The sequence below is a fragment of the Rhinolophus ferrumequinum genome, chromosome X (genome assembly GCF_004115265.2).
Source record: "Rhinolophus ferrumequinum isolate MPI-CBG mRhiFer1 chromosome X, mRhiFer1_v1.p, whole genome shotgun sequence".
Lineage (NCBI taxonomy): Eukaryota > Metazoa > Chordata > Mammalia > Chiroptera > Rhinolophidae > Rhinolophus > Rhinolophus ferrumequinum.
This window is the reverse complement of record NC_046284.1, coordinates 21,509,487-21,529,305: the sequence shown is the minus strand read 5'-3', so window position 1 is coordinate 21,529,305 and position 19,819 is coordinate 21,509,487. Positions and strand designations below refer to the sequence as shown.

General features: G+C 36.7%; 1 pseudogene across 1 annotated transcript in view; it reads right to left on the bottom strand.

The window, feature by feature from the left end:
- Window positions 1-19,551, bottom strand: part of LOC117033810 (alpha-2A adrenergic receptor-like) — a 38,003-nt pseudogene extending 18,452 nt beyond the window's left edge. Inside the window, exon 1 of the transcript XR_004424973.1 lies at window positions 19,545-19,551. The product of XR_004424973.1 is annotated as an alpha-2A adrenergic receptor-like (transcript). The remainder of the gene's footprint in view (window positions 1-19,544) is intronic.
- Between the last annotated feature and the right edge of the window lie 268 nt (window positions 19,552-19,819).

Sequence of the window (19,819 nt, the reverse complement as noted above, 5' to 3'; positions counted from 1 at the left end):
GTTGGCACAGAGTTGAAGCTATAAGCATGGGAAATTAAACCAATTTTCTAAATATGCACACAAGATTTCTTTGAGCTTTGTCTGCATTGAAAACCAAAGGCAGTAGCATTGCACACATGGCTTTACATTAAGTTTCAACAAATATTTTACACATGCCAATTCATTTTGGCTTATATAGATCATTTGTAATGTCACCACAGTTATATTGACCTACAATATTGTATTCATGTGAACTAATGAAGAAAGAAATTGGGCTGCAGCAAAGTGAAATCTGGTTCTAGTTAAGTCTAGGCTGCATTAACACTTGACAAGATAACATTTTTCACATATCAAATTGACAAAAACTAAAGAGCTGGATCAAGCAACGTTGATATGGGGAAACAGACTCATTTATTTCAGGAGGGAATGCAAGTTGGTACAATTTCTGTGGAAGGCAATTTGGTAATAGCCATCAAAATAAAAAATCAAACAAGCAATTTCACTAAGACGAATGTATCCTACAGTCAAACTTCCACCTATATACCAGAATGCTTATGGTCTCCTGAGGGAAGTACGCAGCACCATCTAGGAACTGTTCTTGCCTGAGCATTAAACCTGAATCTGATAAAGTTTCCTGATCACACCATCAGTTTGTAGGGACTATAAGAAAGAAGGGAGAACATGTTAAACACCATGCAATGCAGTCAGCAAAATCCAGAATGTGGGAAACTGTAAGGCAATCGATCCAGCTTTGCCAACAAATAAATTGCAAGGAAAAAAAGGAAGAGGGGGGATTTATAAATTAAAAGAGACTTAACATTTCTTGGTATAAAAAAAAAGTAAGTCATGGGGATATAATGTACAACATAGGGAATATAGTCAATGATATTGTGATAGCGTGGGACAGTGTCAGATGGTTGCTGGACTTATTATCATGGTGATCACTTCTTTAGGTATATAAATGTTGAGTAAGTATGGTGTATACATGAAATTAATATAATATTGTACGTTAGCTATATTTTAATAAAAATCTTTTTAAAAAATTCAAATAAAAAAGAGACTTAAGAGGTTATGTCAATCAAATGCAATGTATGGACCGTGTTTGGATTTCGATTTTAACAAATTAGTTGTAAACAATTGTCCATAGAGGAAATTTGAACATTGACAGCATGTTATTGATATCAAGAAATTAATGTTAATTTTTAGGTATGGTAATGGTATGCACTTATTTTTTAAAGGTGTGCTTCTCTTTATAGATATATAACGAAATGTTTATGGAAGAAATTTGCCTCAAAATAATCTCATGGGGAAGGTGGAGGAGGATAGACAAAACAACTTTGCCCATGAGTTTGTTGGTTATTGTTAAAGTTGGGTGATCAAGATAGAGAGTATTGTGCTGTTTTCCCTATTTCTTGTATCTCTCTCACATTTCCCCTTTTAAAGGGGGAAGTGTAATGTTTTATGGCAGTATTACTTGTAATAGAAAAGAAAACTAGGAACAACATATATCTAGAATAAGGACTGGTTAAATAAATGTAGAGTCACACAATGGTATACTATGGTATTGTTAAAAAATAAACACAGATGATAGATAAATAGATGATAGATTATAGATAGATCTGATATGGAACAATCTCTAAGATATAGTAAGTGAAAAATAATGTAGGACAGTAAGAATGATATGTTCCCATTTATGTAAAAAAGAAGGGATAAATACCTATACACATATGTACAAGTATTTGTATAGGTTATTTCTAAAAGTATTCTTAAGAAATTACTAACAGTGCTTGTCCCTGAAGAAGGGGCTAGGTGTTATAGGAAAATAGGGTGAAAGAGAGGCATTAGCTACTTTTCTAAATAAAAAAAAATGCTTTTCATTTTTAACACTTTACAATATGTCCCAGACCAGTAGTTAAGAACTAAACTTGTACTGACTCATGCTCATTGCCAATAGGTGCTAGAAACATTTTTGTTGACCGGTAAGAGTTTGGGGGTTAGAACACCTTTTCAAATTATCTGCAAATTGGCAAGCATTAATGCTCTCCTTTGTGTCAAAGGAAATACATGCATTTCTCACTCACAAAGAGAAACTTTCCCATTTGGAGATTCCCCAGAGGGACCCATGTTTATAACTAAACACATGTTTTCAAAGGCCTCGAAGCTGCAGAGGAAATTTGACCCTCTTGAGCAGTGGCAGAGATAATTCAAAACAGCAGATAATCCAAATCTCATAACATTTTGTTTTGAAATGTACAATATTATTTTTAGAAGTAGTCCATTATGTTCTTAATTATGTTTTGCTGAGGATAATAGACATATTAAAGTGAGTTTGTAGTCTCTGAGCATCCACCAATAGAACGTGGTGGAAGATATGGGCCAGAAATATGCTTTGTCGTCAAGGAGATACTGATAACCTATAACTAGGTCAGGAGGTGGTGACTGTAGATTTTTATTTCACTTCCCACCACCATTTAGACATTCTGCCTTTGCCTTCATATGACCTCCCTTCCAAAATCTTTCTGAGAGCATTCCATCTCATTTTCCTTCCAAACCAAAGTTTAAAATAACAATGCTGATCTGTAAAAAGAGAAGAAATCGTTAACATCCTTTCTATTTATAAAATAAAAAGATTAGGGTATTTTTCAATTAATATGTTCCACATGAAGAACTCAATTATACCTGCCTAGTAAAAGGTGAGTGTCCTATATACCAGTTCTTCCAGGTATACAGTTTAACAAGTAGGGCAGAAGCCTTAGGTAAACCATGTGGAAAGCTGTAGATCACTAATAAGAAAGCATTGCTTAAAAATGTTTGTTGTTTTGGGGGTTTTGTTGTGGTTGGGGATAGAGCTGTGGATAAAGCAAAAATTGCACAAGGTGAAACAAAGAAATAAATCTCTTTCCCGACCACTGCCTGCCTGACATTGTGCTGGGCACTTCTAGACATGGTACCTTGTTTCAGCCTCACAAAGACCCAGTAAGAGGTGAGGGTGGGGAGCAGCTTCCTGGGGCAGAGAAAGAAATGATAACACCTCCCAGATTTCCAGCTTGGCCGACTGGGTAGATATGATGCCTTTAACAGAGATGGGGAACACAGCGGGAGCTGCAGATTTGGGTGAAAATTAGGAAGAGTTAGTGAGTTCCATTTTCCACAGGATAATTGGTGGGTCAGTAGGTCCTGACAGGTCACGTGGTGCACGGTGGGTCATAACCTTTTAGCCAGTGAAAGAAACAAGCCATTCTTTCTATCCCTCTGAAAATCTTAATTCCCACCATATGTTTTACTGCCCATGGCACATTACAGATCATTGGTCAACTTTTTAAATGCCAGAAAACTGTATTTCTATTGTCCTTGTCTTTGTACGTTTCACACTTAATATTAGCAATAGAAAAGTTGTATTTCTTTAAAGCGCAAGTTAACATGGAAGTATGTTCATTTACTCTAATGGCTGTGTTCCCCTAAAGTGCCGTATACATCCATTCATTTTCAACTCTTTAGCAAAGTTCTTCTTTAAAGAAATACAAATATCCAGTAAAACATTAAAAAAATGCTCAACTTCACTCACAGTTAAAGAATGCCTATTAAAACAGCATTATTCACCTTCCATTGTTGGCAAGGGTGTGGGGGAACCAATGGGCACTCTCCAAACAATAATAATGGGAATGTAAATTCCTGCAACCTCTTTCGGACCAATGTCCATGCACTTAATCACTCTGTTATCCGAGTTTTGTGACTTTCTCCTACAAATATATGCGCACAAGTACAGCAAACACTGTTTAAGAATATTCATGCAATATTGAAACCACCAACAGGTAGAAAGAACTTAAGTATCCATGAATGAGTGACTAGTAGAATAAATTAAATAAATCAAGTTACATCAAGCAATGGACAATCATTCAGGTGTTAAAAAGAATAAGGGAGATCTATTTGTATTGGACTCTATGTTTAGTGTGATCCAGTTGGTGTCCAAACGGAACAAAACAAGCAAAAAATCCTTTCTCTCTCTACTTGTATATTGTAGAAAATTTTGGGATGAATTCATAAGACGCTATTATGATGGTAAAGCCTAGGGACAAGATTAGGGTGGGACAAGGACAGAGGAAGACTTCTCTTTTCATTTCTTACATTACTCTATTGTTTGACTTTTTTAAAAAATCCATGTATATGTATCTAAAACAACAGAAAAGGAGATGCTGGCAACGTTCTTTGGGAATAAAATATATTAATTTTGTAACCTTTAAAAACCCTCCTCTCTTTTGATGCATCTAAAAATGTCACGCTTTCCTTTAGTGCAATTTGAAATTTAAAAATAAGTTAGTTATTGTACCTGCAAACAAATCATGACAATGAAACAAAATGTTTTGTTTTCAAAACTCACACATGCCCCTCCCTAGAGATTTTAATACTATTTTATTCTACAATCTCAATTAATTCTCTCCAGAATGTTCAGTGTCCTCATTCCTCTTTTCTCTTCACTTTATTTTTTACTAGATATAATTGGCATATAACAATGTGTCAGTTTAAGGTGTACAGTGTGTTGATTTGATACATTTATATATTGCAATATGATTACACTGTAGCATTAGCTAACACCTGCATCACGTCACATAATTACCAATTCTTTTTGTGGTGAGAACATTTAAGATCTAGTCTCTTAGTAACTTTTAAATACAGAATTGTTGACTAATCACTATGCTGCACATTAGCTCTCCAGAACTTGTTCATCTTCTGGCTGCAACTTTCAAATATACATATTTTTTAAAGATCTTATTGGGGAAGGGGAACAAGACTTTACTGAGGAACAGTGTGTACTTCCAAGGCCTTTTTTCCAAGTCAAGTTGTCGTCCTTTCAATCTTAGTTGTGGAGGGTGCCGTCCAGCTTTAAGTTGTTGTCCTTTCAGTCTTAGTTGTGGAGGGAGCAGCTCAGCTCCAGGTCCAGTTGCCATTGCTAGTTGCAGGGGGCGCAGCCCACCATCCCCTGCGGGAGTCGAACTGGCAACCTTGTGGTTGAGAGCCTGCGCTCCAACCAACTGAGCCATCTGGGAGCTCAGCAGCAGCTCAGCTCAAGGTGCCATGTTCAAGCTTTAGTTGCAGGGGGCAGAGCCCACCATCCCTTGAGGGACTCGAGGAGTTGAACCTGCAAACTTGTGGTTGAGAGCCCACCGGCCCATGTGGGAATCAAACCGGCAGCCTTCGGAGTTAGGAGCATGGAGCTCCAACCGCCTGAGCCACCAGGCCGGCCCCCAAAATAATTTTAAACAGCTTTATTGAGGCATAATTGACATAAAATAAACGGTACATATTAAAACCATATCATTTGATAATTATTGCCACATGTATATGTCCATGAAACCATCAGCACAATCAAGATAGTGAACATATTCATCACCCCCAAAAGTTTCCTGATGCCCCTTTGCAGTCTCTCCTTCCCTCACCCCCATCCCTCAAAAACCTCTGACCTGCTTTATGTCACTACAGATGAGTATGTATTTTCTAGAATTTGTATATACATGGAATCATGTAGTATATAGTCATTTTGTCTGACATTTTACATTCAGGATAATTATTTTGAGATTCATCCATATTGTTGTATGTAACAAAAGGTCATTCCTTTTTATTGCTGAATAGTATTACATTGTGTAAATGTACCAGGGTTTTTTAATTCATTCACCTGTGAAAGGACATCTGAGTTGCCTTCAGTTTTTGGCTATTCCAAGTAAAGTTGCTATAAATATCCACAAGTACAAGTCTTTGAATGACCATATGCTTTCATATCTCTTGGATGAATACCTAGGAGTAGAATGTCTGGATCATATAATAGGTATATATTAAGACTTTTAAGAAATAGCCAAATTATCTCATCACAAGAAAAAATATTCTGCAACTAGGTATGGTAACAGATGTTAAGTAGACTTATTGTAGTGATCATTTCACAATATATACAAATATCACATCGTTATGTTGTACACCTGAAATTAATATAATGTGGTTATGTCAATTATATCTCTATTTTAAAAATAAATTAATAAAATAAAATAAAATGTCAAATTGTTTTCTAAAGTGCTTATACCATTTTACGTTCCCACCAGCAGTGTACAGGGGTTCCAGTTCTTCCACGTCCTAGCCAATATTTGGTATAATCAGTCTTTTTAATTTTAATCATTCTAATAGGAGTGCAGTGGTATCTCATTGTGGTTTTAGTTTGCATTTCATTTATGACTAATGATATTTAGTGTCCTTTCCATGTGCTTATTTGCCACCTGTATAGTGTCTGTTCAAATCTTTTGCCTTTTGCTCTTAGTTGGGTTACTTGTCTTTTTTATTATTGAGCTGTAAGAGTTCTATATGTTCTATGTACAAGTCCTTTACCAGATATAAGATTTGTGATTATTTTCTCCTGGTCAATGTCTTGTATTTACATTTCGTAAACAGTGTCCTCTGAAGAGCTGAAGTTTTAGATTTTGGTGAAGTCCAATATATAAATTTATTCTTTTATGGATGTGCTTTTGATGTTATATCTAAGAAATATTTGCCTCACCCAAGGTCAAAGAAGACTTTCTCCAAAGTTTTCTTTTATAAATTATATAGTTTTAAGGCTATAGCTTAAACTAGGTCTGTGACACATTTGGAGTTAACTTTTGTATATGATGTGAGCATAGATAAAAATTCTTTTTTTGTGTATGGATATAAAATATTCCAGTACCGTTTGTTGAAAATGCAATCCTTATTTTACTTGTTCAGTCATCACTATGGTGCTAGGAATGCTGTTTGAAACTTTGTACCAATATTGCTTCTTCTTGTTGTTTCACCCCAGGTCCTGCCTTTATCCCAGTAATTAAGGTAAAATATAAAAGGGAGCCAGAGTAGTATACTGGTCATAAACATTCTTTAATATAAATTTTAACGGTACAGGTAGGATAAGAAGGAATCTTTTTCTGTCATTTCCTTATGTTACTGACAATTAAGTTTATCAGAAAACCTACCAAAACTAAATATTTGTTTTGGAAATAGAACAAGAGAAAAGTTGTACAACTATAGTATTCCAAATAGGAAAGAGATCATAGTCAAATATAGTTACAGTTGGAAAAATTAAAGACCACCAAGTAGCGATTGAATAGTGGGGGCTGCCTGTGCACAGGAGTTACTATCAGCAAGAAGGGTGCTTTCCTTTTTTGCTCCTCATTTCTTTCTTCCTGGAATTTCAATTTTTGCTTTCAGCCTCTTACCCTCTCTAGCCACTGCCTTTTTGGAGATTCTGTCACAGGCTGTGATAACTTGTCGGTGACTTAAAGCCCCAGCAGCTATCTGCCTGTCTTACTGCTGTAGTGAAGGAAACATGTTTTTACAAAGTTTCCCAGTTGGAAGTCTTTCTTTGTATAAGTGTTTTATTTTATTTGTGATAATGAGGTTCTATAAATAATGTCTATCTTAAATCCTTTCGAATGGTATGGGATATAAATTCTACTAAGAAGAGGCTAAAATCGCATTCCCTCATTCCCTATACCTGTACTCTGCTTTGTTCTTCACTGTAGCGTATATCACCATCTACCATTCTATATATTTTACTTCTTTCTTTTCTGTTTGATCATATGGATATAAAAGCCATAAGGACAGGGATTTTGTATATTTTATTATTGTATCCTCAATGCTAGAATAGTTCCTGGCAAAAAGTAATGCTCAATTAATATTTTAAATGGATAAATGAATTATAAATTAAACATTATGAACTAACCAAAGGAACCTAACCACTGTATATAATGTTGGATCTGTGGGAAAATGTTTTCAGAGTTCCAAATAATGAATTTGCTCACCAACATGAGAAACACATGCTGTTTGTAGATGATTAGTTATTTGCTTTAAAGTGTAGCTAACAATAATAAAAAGCCATGTATTAAGTTATTGGGGAAGGTGCTGGTTTCATTCATCAAATACTAATCAGGGGACAGTAATCTAGATGCTATGGATTTAAGCATTATAGGTCTATTCACAGATATACCCTATTTCAGTCTGATTTCTATGAGTATTATTGTCTTCTAACTCATACCCCTTCGTTCCAAATCTTTGCTCAACATGTAGTTGTAATTATAATTCTACTTTTCATGTAGGTCTGCTTAAAGAGACAGAAATCAGTAATTTAGCATATGCTTCTTGGACTCCTATGTGCCAAACACTGTGCTAAGTCCTGGGCATAGAGTGGGAAGATAGCAAATAGGGCTTCCACATTCCTGACACTTAAAAATAATTGGGAGAACAGACCCTAAATAAAGAAATTTAGAATAAATATTTAATCACAAATTGTGATAAATTTTCTAAAGGAAAAGAACAGGATGCCATTGGATTAGGCGTCCAGGGAAAGTCTCAGAAAATAACAGTTAAAGTGAGATATAAAATATGAGTAGGAGTTAACTATGCAAAAAGCATGGAAACAATATTCCAGGAAGAGGGAACAGCAAGTGTCAAGGATCTGAGGTGAGAAAGAATGACATGTTTGAGGAACTGAAAAAAGGTAAGTTTGTCTATGGTACTATACAAGAGGACAATTATGGATATACAAGCAGGGTTTAGATCATACTGTTTTGTGGATAATGTCAAATAGTTTGTAACTTATCTAAGGTTCAAATGCAATATTTTGAAGGGTTTGACCCAGGCAATTTTCATTTTAAAAATATCACTCTGGTGGCTGTGGAAGAATGGATTGGTAAGAGAGAAGAGTGGGCAGAGGAAATCCAATGAGGAGGCTGTTAAAGTAATGTAAGACAGAGATGTAGCTTAAGGCAGAATGGTGGCAGAGGAAATGTAAAAATGAGAAGACCCAGATATGAGCCCTGAGGAATGGTCATTGAAGAGTTGTATAGAAAAGTGAGGTGTTGTGAAAGCCAGAAATGGTTCCAAGAGAAAAGGAGCAATCAGGTATGTCAGAAACAGTGGAGAGGTTGAATCAGATAGGAATGAAAAGTATGTCAAATCGATATGGCAATTTAGTGATCTTTTCTGACTTATGTGAAAGGAGTTTTAATGGATCCAGAGCTACGTTGAAGTGGACCAAAGAGAGAGTATAGGTTTTTTTTGTTTCTGGCATGTCATTACTGCTGAAAACAACAAAAAGTAATGGTTAATGGATGAGAAAACATCTAATTAAAAGCCTCAAAAATTTGTAAGGTAAGGAATTATTAGGATAAAACCTAAGAGACTGTGAGAACATAAAGAAGTGAAGTAATGAAATCAGCTTTTTTCTGATGACAATTGCAGAATTTGGGGAGTTTGAGGATTTTAACTTTGCAAAAGCCACCCAAAACATAGGGGTGAAAGTCACAAGTACAGCAACCAATTAAACGTGGCAAGTCTAACAGAAGTCCTTTTCCCAATAATTGGTGCCCAAAATGAATAAACCCTCAGTGAAGGAGAACCTAACTTGTTTTCTCACTCACTCTCCCAGGGGTCTACCAATGACCATTTCCTTAGTGGTGCCAAGGACAGGGAGGAAAAATTCATGTAGAATTTCTCACTATGCAGCCCCAATTCACACTACCCAGGTGATTCAAGAAATCTCTAGTCAGAAAATTAAAGTGATTCTGGCCTGTTAATGTTCCCAGATACTTAGCCAAAGCAGACATAAATCCTTTGTGAAGAAATTCACCTTTCTCCTAGATCTCAAAGAATTTATTCAAATTATTTTATAAAAGAAAGTGAGCACCTCACACAGAAAAATTAATAATCCAGCAAGCAATTGAATTACCACAAATGAGAATTGGCAAAAGTAACAGACAGCAGGGACATATCCTGAAATAATTCAGATACTGGAATATGAAGGAAACAGAGAATAATTCAGAAACACAGAATATGAAGAACTATGTTTACTATGTTTAAAGAACTGAAAATGTGTGTGGGGGGGATAAGAAATTCTGAAGAATTATCATATTTGAAAATTATGTAATCAAACTTCCTGAGGTAAAAAAATTAAAAATCAAAGAGATTGCCAGCAAATTAGACACAATTAGAGAATTCGTGAATTGGAAGACATTTCAGAAGAAGTTATTCATAAGAAAATAGATCTTAAAAGCTATCACAAGAAAAAAAATCTGTTCAACATCCGCAAATCCATCAATGTGATACATCACATAAACAAAATAAAGGACAAAAATCATATGATTATATCAATTGATGCAGAAAAAGCATTTGACAAAATACAACATCCATTTATGATTAAAACACTTAATAAAATAGGTATAGAAGGAAAATACCTTAACATAATAAAGGCCATATATGACAAGCCCTCAGCTAATCTCATAATTCATGGTGAAAAACTGAAGCCTTTTGCTCTATGTTCAGGAACACGACAGGGCTGTCCCCTATCACCTCTGCTTTTCAACAGAGTGTTGGAAGTCCTTGCCTGAGCAATCAGGCAAGAGAAAGAAATAAAAGGCATCCACATTGGGAATGAAGAAGTTAAATTATCACTCTTTGCAGATGACATGATGCTATATATAGAAAACCCTAAAGACTCCACCAAAAAGCTATTAGAAACAATCAACTAATACAGTAAAGTTGCTGGCTACAAAATCAACGTACAAAAGTCCATTGCATTTCTATATACTAACCATGAAATCTCAGAAAAAGAAATACAAAAAACAATTCCTTTTGCAATTGCAGCAAAAAGAATAAAATACCTAGGAATAAACTTAACCAAGGATGTGAAGGACCTATATGCTGAAAACTATAAGATTTTTGAAAGAACTTGAAGAAGACACAAAGAAATGGAAAGACCTTCCGTGCTCATGGATTGGAAGAATCAACATAGGTAAAATGGCCATATTACCCAAAGCAATATACAGATTTAATGCAATCCCCATCAAAATCCCAATGGCATTTTTTAAAGAAATAGAACAAAAAATCATCAGATATGTTTGGAACCACAAAAGACCCCAAATAGCCAAAGCCATTTTAAGAAAAAAGAACAATACTGGAGGTATCACACTCCCTGACTTTAGCTTGTACTACAGGGCTACAATAATCAAAACAGCATGGTATTGGCAGAAAAACAGACACATACACCAATGGAATAGAATTGAGAACCCAGAAATAAAACCACATAAATATGGACAGATAATTATTGACAAGGAAGCTAAAAACATACAATGGAGAAAAGACAGCCTTTTCAATAAATGGTGCTGGGAGAATTGGAAAGCTACGTGCAAAAGAATGAAACTGGACTGCTATCTGTCACCATGTACCAAAATTAATTCAAAGTGGATCAAAGACTTAAGCATAAGACCTGAAACAATAAACTGCATAGAAGAAAACATAGGTACTAAACTTATGGACCTTAGGTTCAAAGAGCATTTTATGAATTTGACTCCAAAGGCAATGGAAGTAAAAGCTAAAATAAATGAATGGGACAATATGAAACTTAAAAGCTTCTGCACAGCAAAAGAAACCATCGACAAAATAAAGAGGCAACCAACTGAATGGGAGAATATTTTTGCAAACAGTGCCTCCGATAAGGGGCTAATATCGAAAATATACAAGGAACTCATGAAACTCAACAACCAAAAAACAAACAACCCAATTGAAGAATGGGCAGAGGACCTAAAGAGACATTTCTCCAAAGACGACATACAAATGGCAAATAGACATATAAAAAAATGCTCAACATCACTAATCATCAGAGAAATGCAAATAAAAAGCACAATGAGATATCACCTCACCCCAGTCAGAATGGCTATCATCAACAAGACAAATAGTCACAAGTGTTGGAGAGGCTGTGGAGTAAAAGGAACCCTCATACACTGTTGATGGGAATGCAGACTGGTGCAGCCGTTATGGAAGGCAGTATGGAGGTTCCTCAAAAAATTAAGAATAGAATTACCATATGACCCAGCAATCCCTCTCCTAGGTATCTACCCAAAAAATCTGAAAACATCTACACATAAAGACACGTGTGCTCCAATGTTCATTGCAGCTTTGTTTACGGTGGCCAAGACATGGAAACAACCAAAATGTCCTTTGATAGATGAATGGATAAAGAAGTTGTGGTATATATACACAATGGAATATTAATTGGCGGTAAGAAAAGATGATATAGGAACATTTGTGACAACATGGATGGATCTTGAGAGTATAATGCTAAGCGAAATAAGTCACACAGAAAAAGCAGAGAACCATATGATTTCACTGATATGTGGTATATAAACCAAAAGCAACAAAAGAACAAGACAAACAAAAGATAAACAAGAACTCATAGACACAGACAATAGTTTAGTGGTTACCAGAGGGTAAGGGGGTTGGGGGGCTGGGAGATGACGGTAAGGGGGATCAAATATATGGTGATGGAAGGAGAACTGACTCTGGGTGGTGAACACACAATGTAATTTATAGATGATGTAATACAGAATTGCACACCTGAAATCTATGTAATTTTACTAACAATTGTCACCCCAATAAATTTAAAAAATTAAAAAAATATATAACATTAAATATAGCAAGTACCTTTTGTGATTGCTTGAATAAAATATATGTACTTTTTTGCACACAAAAAAAATGTATTACAGTAAAAGACACATTGCCATTAATACACCTCAAAATACTCCCCCTCGCTTCAAACACAATTACCCCATCGTTCTTGCCTCTTTCTAAAGCAGTTCTGGAAGTCCTTGTTCAGGTGTGTCTGTATTTGTACTGTTGTGGCTGCCTCAATGTCCTGCATTGATTCAAAATGTATACCTTTCATGGTCATTTTGACTTTGGGGAAGAGCCAGAAGTCGCATGGTGCCAGATTCGGTGAATAAGGTGGATAAGGACACAGTGTAATGTTTTTATTTGACAGAAATTTCCGTACCAGAGGCGATGTGTGACATGGAGTGTTGTCATGATGGAGGATGAAACTGTTTGCCCATTTTGTGTTAATGCATTGTTCATTATCCATGATTTACAGCACTTTAAAACACACCTTCTCTCAACCATAGCTCACACCTGACTGACTACAATGAACATGTTGAAACTTGTCACACACTGTTACTAAGGTTCTACACCCTGCTTCCCATATTGAAGATCCTTGACTTTCCATTGGATGGCACTCAGCTGCAGCTTGTTTTGATCACACCTCGTACATACAAACATCAAATCATTATGTTGTATATCTGAAATTAATATAACATTACACGTCAATCATATCTCAGTTTTAAAAAGAAGAAATTATTCAGAAATCAGCACCGATATGCAAAGACATAGAATATGGTAATCTCCCTTATCCCTGGGGGATAAGTTCCAAGATGCCTAGTAGATGCCTGAAACCACAGATAGTATTGAACCCTATACACTCTATGTTTTTTTCCTATACATATATACCTATGATACAGTTTAATTTATAAATTAAGCAATTTCACAGATGGAAGATTTGTTCTTACTGTAGATCTTAGCAACCTCAGCATATGATTTGTTTTCTTTCCTTATTAAGTTGACTTTCACCTTTTCACTTAAAGGAAGCACTTTACGGCTTCTCTAGGCATATCTGAATTGCCAGCATCACCACTCTTGTGCTTTGGGACCATTATTAAGTAAAATAAGGGTTACTTGTACACAAGCACTGTGATCTCATGACAGTGGATGTGAATGAAAACTGAGCCAGGTACTAACTGACTAATGGGTAGGAGGCATCTACAGTGTGGAGAGTCTGGACAAAGGGATGATTCCCATCCTGGGTGGGACAGAACAGGGCACGAAAGATTTCATCATGTTACTCAGAATAAGATATAATTTAAAACTTAAGAATTGTTTACTTCTGGAATTTTTTATTCAATATTTCGGATCTTGGTTAATCATGGGTAACTGAAACTGCAAAAAGCGAAACTGTGAATAAGTGGGGACTACCGTATATAGAAGAGGGTACAAAATGATTCTCTAGATAGGCTTTGCTATTGTTTGGTAAGTTTCAAATCAGATTGTATAATATGATGTCTAATAGATGTTAGAATAAAGCTTTTTTTCTGAAAACAAAAACAAAAACAGATGAAAACAGCTAACAAGAAAGAAACTTAGGGAGGAACCAAGATGGCACAGTAGGTGAACGCTGTGTTTACCTTCTCTCACAACCACATCAAAATTACAACTAATCTACAAAACAACCATTTTTCAGAATGACTTAAATTCAAGCTGAACTGAAGCCTTTCAACTAAGGATGTGCAGAAGAAGCCACCTCCAGACTGGTAGGAGGGTCAGAACGCAGAATTGGCTGGTCCCACATCCATGTGTGACCATTAAAGATGTGGAGGGCTATTTTGGCTGTGAGGATCCCTCACCATCCTCTAGAAGGGCAAGAAATCCCAACCCCACCCCAACCCAGAATTCCAGTGCTGGGGAGAGAAGTCCCCATAATTTCTGGCTGTGAAAAGCAGTGGAGATTGTGACTGAATGAGACAGAGCACGGCTGCACTCACAGGCGCTCCTCTTAAAGGGACCGCACACAAACTTCCCACCAATGGAATCACTCGCTTTGAGCTCCAGTGCTGGGGCAGCACCTGAAAAGGTGGCAGGGACAAATGGTGGGAAATTTAGTTGTCTGGCTTGGGACGGAGGCTGGAGAGGCAGCTTTCTCCTGGATGGGGGAGCTGGCAGAAGCGATTATTTCCTTGTTGAGCCCTCCCCCTTCCCAGCATGTGAACTGTTCCATCACCACACCCTGGCAATTCAAGACCTGGCCCCGCCCAGCTTTTGGGCACACCCAGGCTGTTTTCAGTGTTTTTTTTTTTTCATACAAACCACCCGACTTGGCTCAAGCTGCAAACTTTCCTAGATTCTCAAAGATTCATGGAAACTAGACAAGTTGCATCTGGCTTGAGCATGTCCTGTAGCTCTGGCTGAGCAGCCATAAACTGGCAAAAATGGTAGCCGGCCTTGGTTTGTGGCTTGGCCTCTCAAGGCGCTTCCAAGCTCAGCACGGGCAGCAGCCATTTGCGGATTTCCATCTGGCTCCCGCTGGATGAATGGGTGGGGGGTGGGGCGATGGAGCACGGACTGTGGCTGAAGTAGACCTATAGCAGATCCCCTCCAAGATGGTCCTGGGGCTGGTGCCTCCAGTGGCTGGCTTCTAAAAGAGCTGGAGCCATAAGATCAGCCCCTGCATAACTCTTCCAGTCCTCACAACTAGTGAGCCCAAGGGTCAGTCCCTCACATTGATGTGTAGTTATCAACCAAGACTCAACTATAAGAGGAGGGCACACACAACTCACCCAAGGGACACACTTGGAGTGTGTGGCTCAGGTGACCAGAAAGACTGTGCCACTGAACCCCACAGCACATCTACTACATAAGGCCATTCTACTAAGACCAGAAGACACAGCAGCTCTACCTAATACATAGAAACAAACACAGGGAGGCAGCCAAAATGGGGAGACAAAGAAACATGTCCCAAATAAAAGAACAGAACAAAGCTCAAGAAAAAGAAATAAGCAAAATGGAGATAAGCAATCTATCAGACACAGAGTTCCAAATACTAGTTATAAGAATGCTCAATGATCTCAGAGAGAACTTCAACAGAGAGACAGGAAGCATAAAAACGGATATGAAATCCATAAAAAGAATGAGTCAGAAATAAAGGATACAATAAAAGAAATGAAGACTATATTACAGGGAATCAACTGTAGATTAGATGAAGCAGAGGATCCAACCAGCGATGTAGAAGATAAGGTAGTAGAAAATACCCAATCAGAACAGCAAAAAGAAAAAAGAATCCAAAAAATTGAGGAGAGTTTAAGAGGCCTCTGGGACAATATCAAGCATACCAGCATTTGATTGTAGGGGTACCAGAAGGAGAAGAGAGAGAGCAAAGAATTGAAACCCTATTTGAAAAAATGACAGAAAACTTCCCTAGGCTGGTGAAGGAAATAGACATTCAAGCCCCGGAAGCACATAGAGTCCCAAATTAGATGAACCCAAAGAGGCCAACACCAAGACACGTCATAATTAAAATGCCAAAAGTCAAATACAAAGAGAGAATCTTAAAAGAAGCAAAAGAAAAGCAATTAGTTACCTAAAAGGAAGCCCCCATAAGACAGTCAGCTGATTTCTCAACAGAAACTTTGTAGGCAAGTAGGGAGTGAGAGGAAATATTCCAAGTGATGAAAAGCAACGACATACAACCAAGATTGCTCTACCCAGCAAGGCTGTCATTTAGAATTGAAGGACAGATAAGGAGCATCCCAGACAAAAAAAAAAAAAAAAAAAAAAAAGCTGAAGGAGTTCATCACCACCAAACCAGTATTACAAGGAATCTTAGAGGGACTTCTTTAAGATAGTAGGGGGCTTAAAGATGGGTGAAAGGAGAAGGGATTAAGAAGTACAAATTGGTTGTTATACAGTATTCATGGGGATGTAGGTTATAGCATAAGGAATATAGTCAATAAGATTATAATAACTAGGTATGGTGCCAGATAGGTACTAGATCTATCAGGGTGATAGTTGGGAATGGGGTTGGGGGCAGGGTGAAAAAGGTGAAGGCATTAAGAAATACAAACTAGTAGTTAATACAGTATGGGGTATATAAACAACAATGTTGTAAAGATCATGGAAGGTGCCAGATGGGCACTGGACTTATCAGAGGGATCACGTCATAGACTGTGTAGATGCCTGACCAATGCGCTATACACCTGAAGAGCTGAAGTAGAATAATATTGAATGTCAACTGTTAACTAAATGTATAGGTATATATAGTCACAGGATGTGGAGTACACATAGGGAAGATAGTCAATGGTATTGTAACAGCTATTTAAGATGTCAGAGGGGTAATAGCTTGGGGTGTGGGTTATCACTTTATGAGGGGTTTAAATGTTTAACTGTTACGTTGCTTTGTACACCTGAAACTAATAAAAATAAAAGAAACTTGGAATTTAGAGTGATACATTAAGGTCTAAAGTATACACTTAATCAGAGTTCTAAAAAGAAAGGAGAGAGAGGCAATAGCTGAGAGTTTTTCAGAACTGAGCAGAGACACCACAGTAGAGTGGCCAGAGAAAAATGACAGATTACTTTCAAAGAAAGGAGAGACATTAGCCAGCTGACAGCTAATTCCCAAGAGCAACAGTGGAGCCAATAGACAATTGAATGATAGCTTTAATGTGCCAACAGAAAATAACTACCAACCTATAATTGTATGCCTTGCAAAAGTATCTTTCAAGGAAGAGAGTGAAATATAATAAGAGAATTTGCCATCAATAGAACCTCAATAAAGGAAATTCCAAAGGTAGAATAAAAGTTATCTCAGACGCCAGAGATGCAGAAAGCAAAGCAGAGCAAAGCATGTGAAAAACATATGGATAAATCCAAATAAATGTTAACTGTATGAAAAAGTAAGTCTCAAAGGGTTAAAGTATATAAATATATAGAATTAAAATATAATATTAACAAATTGAGAGAGAGATCAGTAAATAAATCTAATATTTAAAGTTTCTTTTGTTGTTTGTAAAGAGAGTATTGATTAGTTCCAAAATTTTGTAAAATCAGAGGGCATAAACTTGAAATCAGGAGAGAAGGAAACCGTGGAATAAGAAAAGGTGAGAAAGAAGGGAAAGAAACATGGAAAAGAGGGACTTATAGCACAAAAATAAGGTGGTAGATTTAACCCAAAATTTAAGTAGCTAAAATGAACAGATTGTCAGACTGGACTTAAGAAAAGTACAACCAATTAAGTTATTTACTGAAAAATATCAAAAACAGAAGGAAGCAAAAAAGTTGAAAGAAAACAATGGAAAAACTTTATACCATAAAAGAGCATACAACTCAACTTGATCTATAGATTCAAGACAATTCCTATCAAGTCTCAGCTAGCTTCTTTGCAGAAATTGACAAGTTCTCCCTAAAATTAATATGGAAATTCAAAGGGATTGAAATAGCCAAAACCACCTTGAAAAAGAAGAACAGAGTTAAAGAACTCACACATCCCCACTTCAAATCTTACTTCAGAGCTGCAGTAATTGAGACAGTGTGGTACTGGTACAAAAATAGACATCTAGATCAATGAAACAGAATTGAGAGTGCAGAAATAAAGCCTCATATTTACAGTCAATTGACTATCTTTTTAAATTGGGGAATATTGGGGAAGAGTGTATATCTCCAGGGGCCATCAGCTCCAAGTCATTGTCCTTCAATCTAGTTGTGGAGGGCGCAGCTCAGCTCCAAGTCCAGTCGCCATTTTCAATCTTTAGTTGCAGGGGGCTCAGACCACCATCTCATGTGGGAATTGAACCAGCAACCTTGTTGAGAGCTCACGCTCTAACCGACTGAGCCATCTGCCCGCCCCAACTGAGCCATCCACCTGCCCCCAATTGACTTTTGATAAGGGTACCAAGACATTCAGTGAAGAATAAATGGTTTTGGGACATCAACTGTATGTCCACATGCAAAAGAATAGCTGGCCAATTCGTTGTTTTTTTTAAAATGTCACTTGGATTTATCACTGAGTTTCATGGAATCAACACAACTACACACTTTGTTATCTGTGCATAAACTGAGTAACAGCTGTGACGTGACCATTTGCCAATAAACTTTGAAGGAAGTGATGTCATTGGTAACTGATCATGATGCACGTCTGCTATTTACATAATTTTCAGTGGACTGAAGAGCTAGCAGTAAAGTCTGTACTTTATGCAATTACTCACTGTTGATATAGTGTGGTAACTAAAATTTGAACTGTGTTGTTGGGAGACTGCTATTATTTAACCAAAGAGTGGCAACTGAAGTTTGTGCATATTGGAACCAAGTGAAGTGAGAAGTATTTGCATACATGCTTTACTTATTAGATTCTACTTTTTTTTTAATTTATTGGGGTGACAATTGTTGGTGAAATTACATAGATTTCGGGTGTACAGATTCTACTTTCAAGTGATATATGACACTCACATATAGTATAGGAACCTTGCAATATTATGCTGTCATTTCTTCCTTTCCAACATTTGTGCTATTTTTGTCATGTTTCACTTTTACATATGTTATAAATCCACAACATATTGATCATTTTTACTTTAGATTGTTGACTGTCTTTAAAGAGATTTAAATGATAAGAAAAAAGTCTTTATACCTACCCACATATTTACTATTTCTAGTGCTCTGCATTCCTTTGTGTAGATCCAGATTTTTATCCTTTAGTGGAACTGAAGGACATCCTTTAACACTTCATGGAGTTCAGGTCTCCTGGTGATTAATTCTTTCAGCTTTTGTATACCTGAAAAAGTCTTTATTTTACCTCAGTTTTGAAAGATATATTTACTGAGTAAAGAAACCTAGGTTGACTTTTCTTCTTTCACTACTTTTAAGATGTTACACTGCCTTCTGGCTTACATTTTTCTGATGAGAAATCTCCTGTTGTTTTTTTTGTTGTTGTTGTGTTTTTTTTTTTTAAGATGTAATGTGTCTTTTCCCCCCTATTTGGCTGCTTGTAAGATTTTCTCTATCACTGGTTTTAAGCAATTTGATTACCATGTACCTTGGTGCATATGCGTTGGTTTTCTTCATGTTTCTTGTGCTTGGGATTCACTGATCTTACTAATTTTTGAGTGTTCAGTACTTAGCACACTTACCTGACATGTTGCAGACAAATCAATAAATATTTCCTGAATCAAACAGAACAATTGGGTAAGGTAAATCAACTACATGAATATGTCTATATGGATTTTCAAATATTTTAATTCATTAAACCAAAATCACTTTCACTTACCAGTACGATCTTTTTCTGTGGGCCTTACTCTTACTCCAGGTTTTTCCACCTACTGCCTTGCACTTTATATTCTAGTAAATCTAAATTGTTTTAGGTGTTCCAACCTGTCATGCTGTTTCATCCTTCTGTGCCCTTGCA